Raw genomic sequence first — 13,107 nt, 5'->3', positions numbered from 1 at the left:
AATTCATTTTAGTGATTCAGTTCGTTCGGTTGATTCATTGTAGTTATAGCCGATTAAAATGATTCAATAATTTTAATAATAATAATAACTCAAAAGTCTTCCCAGAAGACATTTTACACTTATTTGTTTTGTTGTTGTTATAAAATATAGTTAAATACGGGTAAAAATGAGCTGTTTATAGCAAAATATATGATTCATTATATGTATATTATCTGTTTAACGTGTTAACATGTCATCCACCCTACAGATTTTCCACAATGTGCACATGTAGGCCTATGTTTTATTTTTCCTTTGTCTTTTCCTCTTCATCATCTTTTTCTTTTCTTTTCAGCAAACCACTAAAATAAAATTAAGTTAATTTAATGTCAGCCTATAGAATGAAGTGAAATCCCATCTCTCCTGGTGGGTAAATCCAGCTTAAGCTGGTAGCTCGATACTAGCTTGTCCAATCTGTTTCTTTTCTTTTCTATCTTCAAACGAATCGGTTCTGCTGAATCATTGCAAGAATGATTCGCTCGCGAATCGGATCTCACTAGCGTCCATGAGGATAGGAGGAGTGAACATGGCATTGCAGAGTGCCGGGGATACCTTGAATAAACAATTCAGTCAGGCGACTGACTGCAGGACTCAAGAGCACTAGAAAACCGCACATGTGGGGTTTCTTTCCGTTTTACTGTATTATTATTATTATTATTATTTTATTAATTTTTTGATATCTGAATTGTTCGTAAAAAGACGTATCCGACTATTCCCTGAATGCAGCATAATTTTCAACGGGATTCTCTTTTTCAACACCCGAACAGGTAAGGCTGGGTGTGAAATTAAGATTTCTGGTGTATTTATTCGTTTGTTTTACCCCTGCAGTAGCAGCAAAGCCAGAATTCGCTTTGTTTTTAATGGCTTGTGCGTATATTAAATAAGCGGGGGATATATGGGGTGGTGGGAGCTGACGTTTCCATTTTGAGTCTTCATTTATTTCATTGAATGTTTACATGCAGGCATGCGCGTATAATATGTCCGTTTTTTAATCAAATGCATGTGATCAAACGATTAAATGAAAGTGGCAAATACTTATTTCCTTTATAAGCATCCTAAATCAGAATGTGAGCTACTCAAGTGCATTTGTAGAGGGTCCTGGCAAGCACGTGAAATGTGATATAAAAGAGTCTTGTTGTGCTAATTGTAGCCGAGCTGAGTTTAAACACTAGATACATTGTTACTGTGGTTGTGATAAGAGGATGGCTCTGGCACCTTGCTTACCTCATAATGTATGTTTGGTCTAACCTAGACCCTTCGAAGTGTTTGTGTGAAATATTTAAAGTGCTCCAAGATCTTGCATCGAGAAGCATCAAATTATCTCACCTGCTATGTATCTTTCTCATGACGTCCAGAATGCTTTCTGAAAATAATATTGTGTTTAGTGGCTTATTAGATGTGCAAAGAAGAACATCATATGATTCATATTACATTTTTTTGAGCATGTGGATGGACTTAGTAACTACTACATATTTTTGGATTTAAAGGAGTAAGCTGAGTATTTTTATTTTTTAATTTTTCTAATTAGCTCATTTTTACAAATTAACATTCACTTTTGAGAAATAGCTTTAAAATGATGTAGACTTATATTATACTCTAGTCATATATGCCTTATAGTCTTAAAAAAGGTGTTCTATTGTATTAATTAATATGTTGGGGTGGTCGCCCCAATGGGTGATTAATATCACATGACCCACTGTCATCTCATTCAGTAGAGTTACTTCTGCTATTAATAATGTTTACTTTATATTAATTTTTTTTAAAAAGGTGTTTTGCAACACATAGACATTAAAAAGCTCATATGAAGTTGCTATAAAAGAACATTATTTTGTTTACTGGTGTAATGTAATGGTGTAATGAAATGTGTTTATGCGGTTTAAGGTTCACTTCTTAAAGTGAAATGTTATGCCTCTTACCATACTGTGTTGCTCGGTCCCGGTGCAATGAGACAAAAACAATAAGGCATTTGTAACATTGAGTTGGGACATAATTAGCCTACTGATTTTAATGACTTGTACTGTTTTCTTACACGTTGGGTTGCGTTGTGTCACGCCGCGTAAACATGAAACCATGTTTGGATTTGTGATCAGATGAACAACAAACAACAATAGCTACTCTACACTGCTTAAAACCTGCATTTGAATCAACAGTGGCAAATTCTTTAAATATGTAAACGTGCTGTGGAGACGCTCTGTGTTTCTTAGTGAAGCTACTTTGTTTGGCCTTCCAATAGAGAACACAACTAGAAATCAGTGGTTAAGTTGCATTTACAACACCGTTCCAACAGTTCAAACCAAAAATTCAGATGTGTGCAGTGCATTTTACAGTTCCACATAAAGAAATCGCAATAGTTCATCAGCTGTGTTCCAGTGTGAACCACCAACAATGCACGCAAATGCGATGTGACTGAATCCTAGAATATGCATGGCAAACAATTATACATTGTAGCATTTTTCAGCATTTTTGGTTCCTTTTCACACCACACTGATTGCTTTGTTCCGAATCAGTTGAAACGAACCAAAATGCAGTCACATGACAACATCCACATCACTCATTGGCCATGATGTATTTCCTAAACTGCTTTTCGATTGGTCAGAATTTACGTGCGGGAAAATTCCAGCATAAGAGGAAAAGCCAACAAACAACACGGATACAACACAACTATGGAGAGACGACTGTGCGGGATGGTTTTGTCCCTGGCCATAATCTATTGTTTGTATACACCACAATATGAAAACAATACATTTCTATAATGAAGCGCGGATGCGGTTCCTCATCCCATAATGCCCAGCGCAGCTGACTACGGCTGATCAGCACTTTTTGCAGTTGGGTCTGTTCGAGGTCGGATCACGTTCTCACCACAAACGAACCGCTCCAGAGTTCGTTTGGAAGCGTACCGAGACCACCTCTTTAAGCAGGTCTCGGTACGCTTGTTTGGTCCGCCTTTGGTGCGCACCCGAGTGCGATTGCTGCTTTCACACCTGCCCAAACGGGGAAACGAACTCTGGTACGATTCAACCGAACTAAATGAGGCAGGTGTGAAAGCACCCTGAAACAGAGAAAAATGTAAGATAAACATACTGATTTAGTGTAGCAGCAGCAGTTAGTAAACACACTGCATGCCTCCAGGCCAGTAGGTGCCAGTATAATGTTACAGAGTGCACCTTTTTTCATATTGTACATTTAGGCCTCTAGCTTTTGTTGCATTTTTTCAAATCAGTGTGGAGCTGTGAATAAAAACAGGACCTGAATTATATAATGTTCAGGGTGCTGACTCATAGGTACTTAAGAATAAATATATGCCATTTGACAATATTGAATGAGCATGGTGTTGTTTCATTAGCACAGCTGCACTGAATAATGAAACCTACTGTATATAATGATCCGCAGAGACACTGTATCTTTTTTTTTAAGTACTGTTTGTGTTCATTTTTATGTTTGTGTAAAGCATGACTAAATCAAAACTGCAGAGGTGGTCCTCTTCTTACATCAGATCTTACTCTTTGTTTGCTCTGGTCTTAAAAAGTCCCAAATGTTTGCATTTCGGGAGGAACCGCTTGCTTAAGATCATGATGACATATAACCCAAAAACCTGACCACCTACTCACATTATGTTGAAGCTTACTTTATTACGTTGTGTGGTTTTGTTTAAAATGTTGCTCTTAGCCTTTCTTAAAAGGCTGTGAGGGAAGCTATTGTAAACGATCTTGTCACTGAAGTCTAGAGTAAAAGAGGTGGATATCTTGGATAGTGATAACAGCCAGTTACTAATTACTAATATGTGTGCACTGAATTTCAACTCAAGTTTTCTGTATTTGTAAATGAATAATTTCTTGTAACGTTACTTGTTATTCAAGGGATAAATCACCCACAAATGAAAATCTTTTAACATGTATTCACCCTCATGTCATCCCAAACCTGTAAAACTATCTTTTTTATGTGGAACACAAATGATTTTATTTCATATAATGAAAATCAGTGGCCTTCCATGTTGTTCTTGACCCCATTTACTTCATTGCATGGAAAAAAGCTGTTCTTTAAAATCTTATTTTTGTTTCACAGAAGAAAGTATGTAATACATATTTAAAATGACTTGATTTGCTAACATTCCTGTTTGTGAAGTTATAGTCATAGTTATAGTCTAATCAAAGATCTGGATATCTAAAATACTGACAAGTTAATTTTTGCTTAGTTTTGTTTTTGATTATGTATAGAGGTGCTTGTGGTCTTTTCTTCATATGATTGGACTCCAAAATGATGCTCCCATAGTCCTATGGAGATGTTTGCCTATTTTCTTGTTCTGAATAATGTTATGATGTCAGTTCATCATGTTACAAATTGAATTTCAAAGCTCAGGTAACTGGACTTGTGTTACCTGGAGTATGTGGTTGGTGTAGAAAAGTAAATGGCATCTGATCATCTGGAATGAAAGCCAGTATAAGGAAATGGAGAGAGGAAATGTTTGTTTGTGTGTGTGTGCCTCCGTATAGATTGCTGGAAGGCATTCATTGTTCATGAGATAATGACAGGATCATCTACCAAACAGGAGGTCACCATGCCCCTCAATCATAACCCATAATTGATTGACCATAATGGAAATTGAAGTACATTATTTATAGTTTGTGAGAAAAAAATTACAGCCAGCCCACTGCAAGATCGGGGTCAGATAAATCAGGAAGAGAGGTGTGCATGCAAGCAACGGCTTGTTGAAGAGACAACTGGCTGAATGTGATCTTGTCAACATCAGGGATCAGTGTGATCTCAGCAGTGCACCAGCTTTTAAGAAAAATACATTTACAGTGCCTCTTAAATTGGCTGGTGTTGTTGTCGTGAGGAGGGGGGAGGGGGGTTAAAAAAAGACAAATGCAAGCAGAGTCCTGTATTAAACTAATGGCGTAAGCAAAATTGGAGTGCAAAAGGAAAGAAGCATCTTAAATCATGTCTCCATGTGCCAGCTCATCTATCAGCAGTGCACCACAGAAATGATTTTTCCATGTGTAGTATAGAAATGTCAGCCCGAGGCGAGCGATGTGTATCAGTGATGTTTTTATAGAGTAGGCCAATATTAGGTATGCAATTTATGGCATGTGTACAACTATCCTTAACTTCACATGCATTAAGACCAGGGGTGGTGTTGGCGCAGTGGATAAGACACATGCCTTTGGTGTGAGAGACCCAGGTTCTAATCCACTGTGCGACACCAATGTGTCCCTGAGCAAGACACTTAACCCCTAGTTGCTCCAGAGGCGTGCGACCTCTGACATATATAGCAATTGTAAGTCGCTTTGGATAAAAGTGTCAGCTTTATTCATTTATTAATGAATAAATGTAAATGTAAATGTTAGACTCTCAGAAAACGGGAATCAAACTTAACAGGCTGGGTTTGAATACATTTCCTTAAGATTTATGGATTATTTGAACTTTTTTTTTTTTTTTGCACCATAATGTACAGTTTTATAGCCAAGCTCATATGTACCCACAGAATTTTGCAGAATTGGAATGCCGGTCATTCATAAAGGTCTACACATGCCTCACCCCTTTCATATTTGTGATATTTTCTGGGTCACATGCCCATGGAGGTTTGTTTAATAAACATCCAGCTTTGAGGTTAATAAATATATATATATAATATAAATGCATGAACATTTTTTCTAAAGGTGCACTAAAAAAACTCTGGCCTTGCTATCGCCATCTGTGGTTAAAACATAAAATTTTGATTTTATGTGTTTATGTACTTTATTTTATTTGTATGTCTTCTGTCTGACCCAACCACTTAGATAGAGATATTTTCTCCCTCAGTTGTAAAATAATTGGCAAAATGCTATTTAAATTCTGCATGAAATAAAGATTAACCTATATATTACTAAATGTAGAGCTGAAACAACGAATCGATTTAATCGATTAAAATCGATTATTAAAATAGTTGTCAACTAATTTAGTCATCGATTCGTTGCTAAATAACTTTTATTTGCCGTAAGCGGCTCATTTCGTGCATATTTCAAATCTGCGGTGACCAAAGTGTGGCAGTAATGAGCCACCGGAGGTTTTACTCAGCCAGTACAACAGGAGAAGTAGCGAATAGCCAATAGCTGGCCTTGTTTTATGTCACGTGCTTCCCGAACAGCGTCTCTGCAGCCATAGACATCATATGATGTCTATGTCTGCAGCATTCAGCGTGATGTGGGAGTACTTTACATTGAGCCTTTAAAAAAGAAGAGTAACCTGTAAACTCTGCACTACTGCACTGTTTAAGGGGACGTTCACATATCGCGTCTTTTGCGCGCTCAAGTTCGTTATTTCCAACACCGCACCGCATCGAGTTAAAAACATTTCAACTTTTCAGAATGCAGCAACCGCACCGCGGGTCATGTGACAAGAACTAACCAATCAGCTTCATCCTTTCCCGTAACAACGTTAAAAGCTCAGTCAAGATGAAAGGAACAGCTGATCATAGTTGTATATGGATTTCCATTTTGAAATAAATTTAGTAGCAGAGCTACTGCAAGCGATTTTTTGAGCTGCAAATCCATTTATCCTTTGCTGAAATTTCCGCGTCTTCAAGGAGAGAGCACGTCATGGTTGCTTAGCAAAGGCAGACGCCTCAGGGGCGCTTCTGCGCGAGCGCTTTGGAAAGAAGGAGAAAGCGGTGCGCCTAGCGTTTTCCACGCGTTTTTAGGCGCGTTTCGGCCCCTAAGACTTTCATTTGTGCAGATTCTCCAGTACAATGTTGTTTGCAAATGTTTAGTCGTAAAAGCTGATAACATTGCTTTTTAACAGTTTAACATTTAAAGCTTTACAAACATGTTCTGTGATCAGTTTGTCGTTTACCAGTTCAAAATTCAGTCGTGCAGCCTAATTATGACTGAATGAGAGAGGTAAATGTATATATTTGAAATGCACTTTTTTTCTAAGTATTATTCACTGCTCTTTTTCACACAGCAGGTTTTTTGTGTGTGTCCAATTTTTTTTTCTGGACAACCTTCTGATGGATTTTACTTTAAATTGTGAGTTCCATTCAGGTTTCATGCCATTGGCACTTTTTTTTAAGGATTGTTTACAATTTCACAGCAAAAGCTATAAAGCTTTTTCCCAGTATATAATAAAATACAATGCACTGCAATTTTATTCTGTTTTATCCTTATTCTTCGTGAAAATATGTTCTGAAAGATTCCTTAATAAGCTTTGTTCGGGATGTTAAACTACTTTAGGAGCTCTAAAGACTGCCATGGTGAAAACATTATTTGAAATCTCCTTGTGAAATTTGCTAGAGTATGGGTCAGTGTTCTGATTGCAGAAGAGTTCGACAAAGGAATACTAACACAATAAAACAACTCCAGGTATATTTTTGATGAGGATATGACAGTGCAAAATGGTTAAAATCTCTTAAATCTATGCTGAATGATAAAGACCATTTATTAATAATTTACTTGGGGAAAAAATGGAAAAAACTAAAATATAAGTACATAAACCGATTAATCGTAAAAATAATCGACAGATTAATCGATTATCAAAATAATCGTTTGTTGCAGCCCTAACTAAATGCATAAACTCACATTCAATTGCAACGTCCGCATCTTAACATCTAGTCAAGAACTAGTGCATAGAACCAAGTCTCTGCCCCTACATTTTATAATAATCAATTATTGTATGTACATCAGAATACATAAGAAACGATCACCGCTTACGGTTCCTTGCAACTTTTAGCGTTTTAGAGATACCGTAGGACATCAGTGTCCCAGAAGTAGCCTGTTTCACAATAGCTACACATATCTTTCATGTAGCAATATAAACTCCATTAAACACATTTTTGCCATATTCAAATCTATAGCACTTTATTTTGCCCATTTTCCTCCAAACTCAGCATAGAAAATGCGAAAGGTACCTGCAGATTCCATCTGGGCCTGCTTAGTAGTAAATGTCATAGTGACTTTTGTAACTTTTAAACCAACTTTGTAACTTGGTTTGGATGTTGGCTGATTCTGCAGATATTTTCCTGAAATATTCACCAAAACTATATTTGGGCTCTGTAATCATTGTGTTCTAGGTCAGTTTTGAATAAAGATGGCGGGTTGAGCCGATCATTTCCAACATGTATTGTCCTGGCTCCTGCGTCTAGGTCTCTAGACAGCTTTAATGGCCATGGGGATAAAGGTTTTCGCATGTCACCATGTGGCAGGATCAGCATAATTGAAGGCTTGAGAGTACGCAGTAGGGGCGACAGTTAAATTGGACTTAAGTCTGTTATTCAATGTTGTCTTAATTTAACCACCCTGGGTTATATGAAGCAAAGCCCACTGAGAAAAGTGGCTCACTGGAATGCCAATCATTCTTCAAAGATCCTGAAACTTTTGAAGGTTACAGGACTGTCTCTGGCTGGGCTGACGAATTGATGTATGTCCCCTGTCGAGCAGAGAATTCAGAGTCCAAGGCCGCCACAATGCTGTCCTATTAGGGGGGATTGTCCTTCACAACTTCTTAGCCGCCTGTCCTTTTTGGAGCCTACAAAGCTCAGGCAAGGGCATTGTGTCTGCTACAATAAGCTGAGCTGTGGAGTGCTTCACCCTCACATAATTATATGGCTTTAATGCAAGCATCTTTCACTGTTCATCCATTCAAGCGCAAAAAGAGCAGCGTTGTCAGAGAGAGTCGGTGGATGTATCCCTACTTCATTATGACTTGCTGTTCAGAGAGCTTTTTTAGAAATTAAATTGGTTTGGCAATTAACTATAAGGGGATTTTTAGAATTTATGAATGAAAAGATTGATATATGGTGAGAGAGGACAGCAGCAAGTGTGATGGTCATGAGGCAGAGGTAATGAATTTACCGCCATGTTATCGCCATACCCAAGACCCTGAAGATCTCATGATCAGACTCCTATGGCATTGTCTTTGTCTTCGAGACTGGTTTCTGCCAGGTACTGTGAAAGTAAAGTCTCTCCAAGGAGCTCTGTGGTTACATTACGACACGAGTGATTTCACTGGCAGCATTTTTATGTACCCAGTTCGATAAGATTTGAGGTCAAGCTTGCAAGATGTCGTTAGGTAAATCTAATCCAACGGTTGCCTGCCGAGACAAAGACAGCTCTGTGGCGAGCAGTAGGGCTGCACGATATTGGGAAAAAAATGACATTGCGATATTTTATTTTTCTGCGATATATATTGCGATATGAAATCTGATCTAATTTTTTCTTACAAACAAAAATGGGGTGAGCAGATTTACATTCTCATTTTAAATGATTTAAACATCGACACCATTGTGTCAATTGATTAATATGCACGAGGGAGAGAGAGCAAGACAGCGCTCGTATTGTTTGAAGCGTGCTCTCTCTCTCTCTCCCTCTGTCCCTCTGTCTCTCTATCTCTCGTGCACGCTCTCTCTCTTTCTCTCTCTCTCCCTCTGTCTCTCTCTGTCTCGCGCTCTCTCTCTCTCTCTCTCTCTCGCGCTCCCTCTCTCTCCCACGCTCTCTCTCTCGCGCTCTCCACGAACCACATTCGTCAAGGGCCGGGGAGCAGCTGGCCCGTACAGTTAATGAATAACGGATCAACTACGACAGCCTACATCGCACATCCTGTGATGTGACTGTCGTGGATTCATACATCGCGATATCGATGCTTAAACGACATATAGTGCAGCCCTAGCGAGCAGATCAAGAAAATAATGCACAGCTTGAATTTAGACCATCGAAGTGTTTCTTAAGAGTTAATTAAACAGAATTCATTACCTGGTAATCTATAACATATGGTGAGAAAAGATTGTGTCACCACTTTGAATACAAACGCTGGGTATTACCGTCTGCTCACACCGAGTATTGGCTGTTTTGGAGTTTGGATTAGGGAAGGATGATTTGATGTTATATTATGTGCCACGGTGGCAATGTGTCAGTAGGTAGATATTATGCTGTACTGTTTATACTGAGCTTATATATAGCCTGATTTTATTATCAAATATATGTGCATATGTATTTTATTTAATTATTTTAAGTCATTTATTTTAATCTTTTTCACTCAAGTGTTTGTCTACATCATGTGAAACTGATTTTGTAATTATGCCATGTTTATAACTTAAAAAAAATATATATATATATGTGCTTAAAGTTATTTAAAGACTCCAAATGTGGCTATATACATATATGTGTATATGTGTGTGTGTGTGTGTGTGTGGGTATATATATATATATATATATATATATATATATACATATACATATACATTATATATATATATGTATATAAGGGATGCCACAATGTGTATATATATAATGTGTATATATATTTTGTAAAAAAGGCTATGCTGATTAACAGTGGATTTCAAATATATTTAACTATTATGAAAATAGATGGCTTGAAGAAAACAGATAAACTATACATTGTCTTAGTTGAGTGTGTATATAAGATTGCTGGTAATCAAACAGTTGGTGGTTGACTATGGAAGTCAATGGCAACCACCAACTGTTTGATTAAAGCCCCTTTCACACTGCACGTCGGACCCGGCATATTGCCAGAACATTGTCGGGTCGCCTTCTGTGTGAAAGCAAACACGTCCCGGGATTGATTCTGGCATTGAACCCGGGTCGGGGACCTAGTAACATTGCCGGGTTCAACCCGGGACGAGTGCTGTGTGAAAAAAAGCCAGATCTAATGCCATGTCGAAGTGATGACGCACGTTATCGCGGGACTCTTTTACCGGCTGTTGTGAAGGAAGATCAACGTTTGCGATGAAAAAATATGTGCAAACTGTAATGAAGCAGAGATCAGTTAGTTCCTCACTCTCTGCGCTGACGCCGAGATTGTTCGCTTGCTTCAGTGAAAATATAACGTGCCTAACGTTTTCGACTCGTACATTACACGTCACGCCCTGATGTCACGTGTCGTTACGGGATCTTTACGGGTTGTGTGTGAAAGCACGCACATATCCCGGGTAATCACTGGCAGTGTGAAAGTACAAAATCTAGCGACCCGGGAACAATTGCCGGAACACTTCACCCGTGTATTTGCTAGAATGTCAATGTGAAAGGGGCTTAAGTGACGTGACATACAGCCAAGTATGGTGACCCATACTCAGAATTCATGCTCTGCATTAACCCATCCAAAGTTTACACACACAGCAGTGAACACCATGAACACCATGAACACACACCCAGAGCAGTGGGCAGCCAGTTATGTCCAGGGAGCAGTTGGGGGTTCGGTGCCTTGTTCAAGGGCACCTCAGTCGTGGTATTGCTGGCCCGAGACTCAAACCCACAACTTTAGGGTTAGGAGTCAAACTACCTAACCAATAGGCCACGACTTCCCAGATTACCAGCAATCTTCAAAATATCTTCTTTTATGTTTAACATAAGAAAGCAACTCATATAGGTTTAGAACGACATGTGTGAGTAAATGATGACAGAATTTTCATTTTTGGGTGAACAATTCCTTTGAGGGGAACACATTTTCTTAATGCTTTATTTCCTAATAGTTACTATATTCTTGACAGTCACTCTCAGTTTTATCAAATGGGACTCTCCACAGCTAGTAAATTAACTTCTTATGGCCAAAGGCTCTGGGAAATAAGGGAACATTTATAGTAACATTTTAAAAGGCATGCAATAATTTCTTGAATGCCTGGCTCATTTTTAGAGTCAAGTACCATGGCTGTTATTTCCAAAAGTGGCTGAAACAAAAAAATATATTTTGCTGTTGTCAAGAAATGTTACAAACAAGTTCTATGGTGGTGTAGGCATCACAGAGATGTGTTCAAGGTTGTTGAAAATGTTTGAAAAGTCAGAAAGTTCATGGTCAAGGGCTGTTTAGCCTGAGTTTCTGGAAAGTCCTCTGCCCATGATTTGGCAGAGAGCGAGCGGTGGTGGGCAGTGTATTCAATGCACTAAAGCATAAACTGGGCTAATCTGTTACCGAGCAACAGCAGGCACCCATTCACAACACCTTGTGGGTGTGTAGTTCATGCCGTTACCCGGGGGATGCGGTTTTGTTGAGTTCAGCTTGTGGCACATTTTTTTGGCGTAGTGTTTGGACTGTGGAAGGAATCTGTGGAGAGACAGAAACACAAGGGACAGCTGGGTAAACATTACAGTCCTGTGTTTTCAACATGCCACTTTGATATGTTAATTATTGGTGCTTTGGCATTGCTAGAGATGTGTAGTCTTTTTGTTGTGGTCATTTGTTCTTTTTCGGTTTTGTTTTGTTTAAAGGTTTTATTGGTGCCTTTGCGCTTTGAAAAAAAAGTGTCACCTCATTCATCAGAAAGGAGCATCTGTTTTTCCATTTGATAGTCATCAGTAAATCAGAACATTACCCTTCCCCCAGGAAGTGCATACTTAATAGAGCAGCTCTGTGAGATCTTGGAAGTGGATGACATGTCTTGGTCACACAGTTGAGGATGACGCTATCGTTTCCCTCACGCACGGCCTTAGAACTGACCCAGAGGGCCAGATTGTTTCTCACCAGGCTGAGATGATTATCATACAGGCTGCTTTGGAACAGCACTTTACTGTTCGATGGTGTATTTTTACTGGCCGTCTCCAATAATGGGGGCCGAAACCTGATCCAGCTTGATTTGTTGAGTGGATTAAGGCCGCTTAGTGGTAGTGTGTCATCCGGAGTTCAAGGTTGACATCCACTTTAGGAGTCACACCAAGGTCAAGCATGGTTTAATAAGCTGTTTTGTCAGGTCAGGACACATGATCTTCCCTCGACCAGTGGGTAAATTATGAACAATGATCTCGCTGGAGCTGAGGTGAAAACAAGGCTCCAGGAAGAAAGCTATGTGTGTGTGTGTCAGATCACCTGAACACATGATTTGTTATTTGTGGAAGGGAACAGCCTCAAGTAAGGTATTATGCCAGGAAATTTAAGTTTAAACCGAGGTGAAAGTATCATTATTTGATTTATTATTGGGGTGGGAGATGTATGTGTGTGTGTGTGTGTGTATGTATATATATATATATATATATATATATAAAGACTGAAGTGAACTTCTGAACTGAACTTCTAAAAATTCAGCTTTGCCATCACATGAATAAATTACATTTTTAAAGTATAGTGCAATAGAAAGTACGTATTTGAAATTGT

At 38.6% G+C, this 13,107-nt stretch overlaps 1 protein-coding gene across 2 annotated transcripts in view; it reads left to right on the top strand.

Moving 5' to 3' along the window:
• Nucleotides 1-675: 675 nt before the first annotated feature.
• The window catches only part of LOC132123567 (nuclear receptor-interacting protein 1-like), a 35,494-nt gene continuing 23,062 nt past the window's right edge, over nt 676-13,107 (top strand). Inside the window, exon 1 of one of the 2 annotated variants that reach the window (XM_059534273.1) lies at nt 676-803. The gene's annotated coding sequence lies outside the window, so the exon portion shown is untranslated. The remainder of the gene's footprint in view (nt 804-13,107) is intronic. The other variant, XM_059534274.1, reaches the window with a different exon arrangement.

This window comes from Carassius carassius, chromosome 41 (assembly GCF_963082965.1).
Source record: "Carassius carassius chromosome 41, fCarCar2.1, whole genome shotgun sequence".
NCBI classification, from domain to species: domain Eukaryota; kingdom Metazoa; phylum Chordata; class Actinopteri; order Cypriniformes; family Cyprinidae; genus Carassius; species Carassius carassius.
This window is presented reverse-complemented; position numbering and strand designations above follow the sequence as displayed.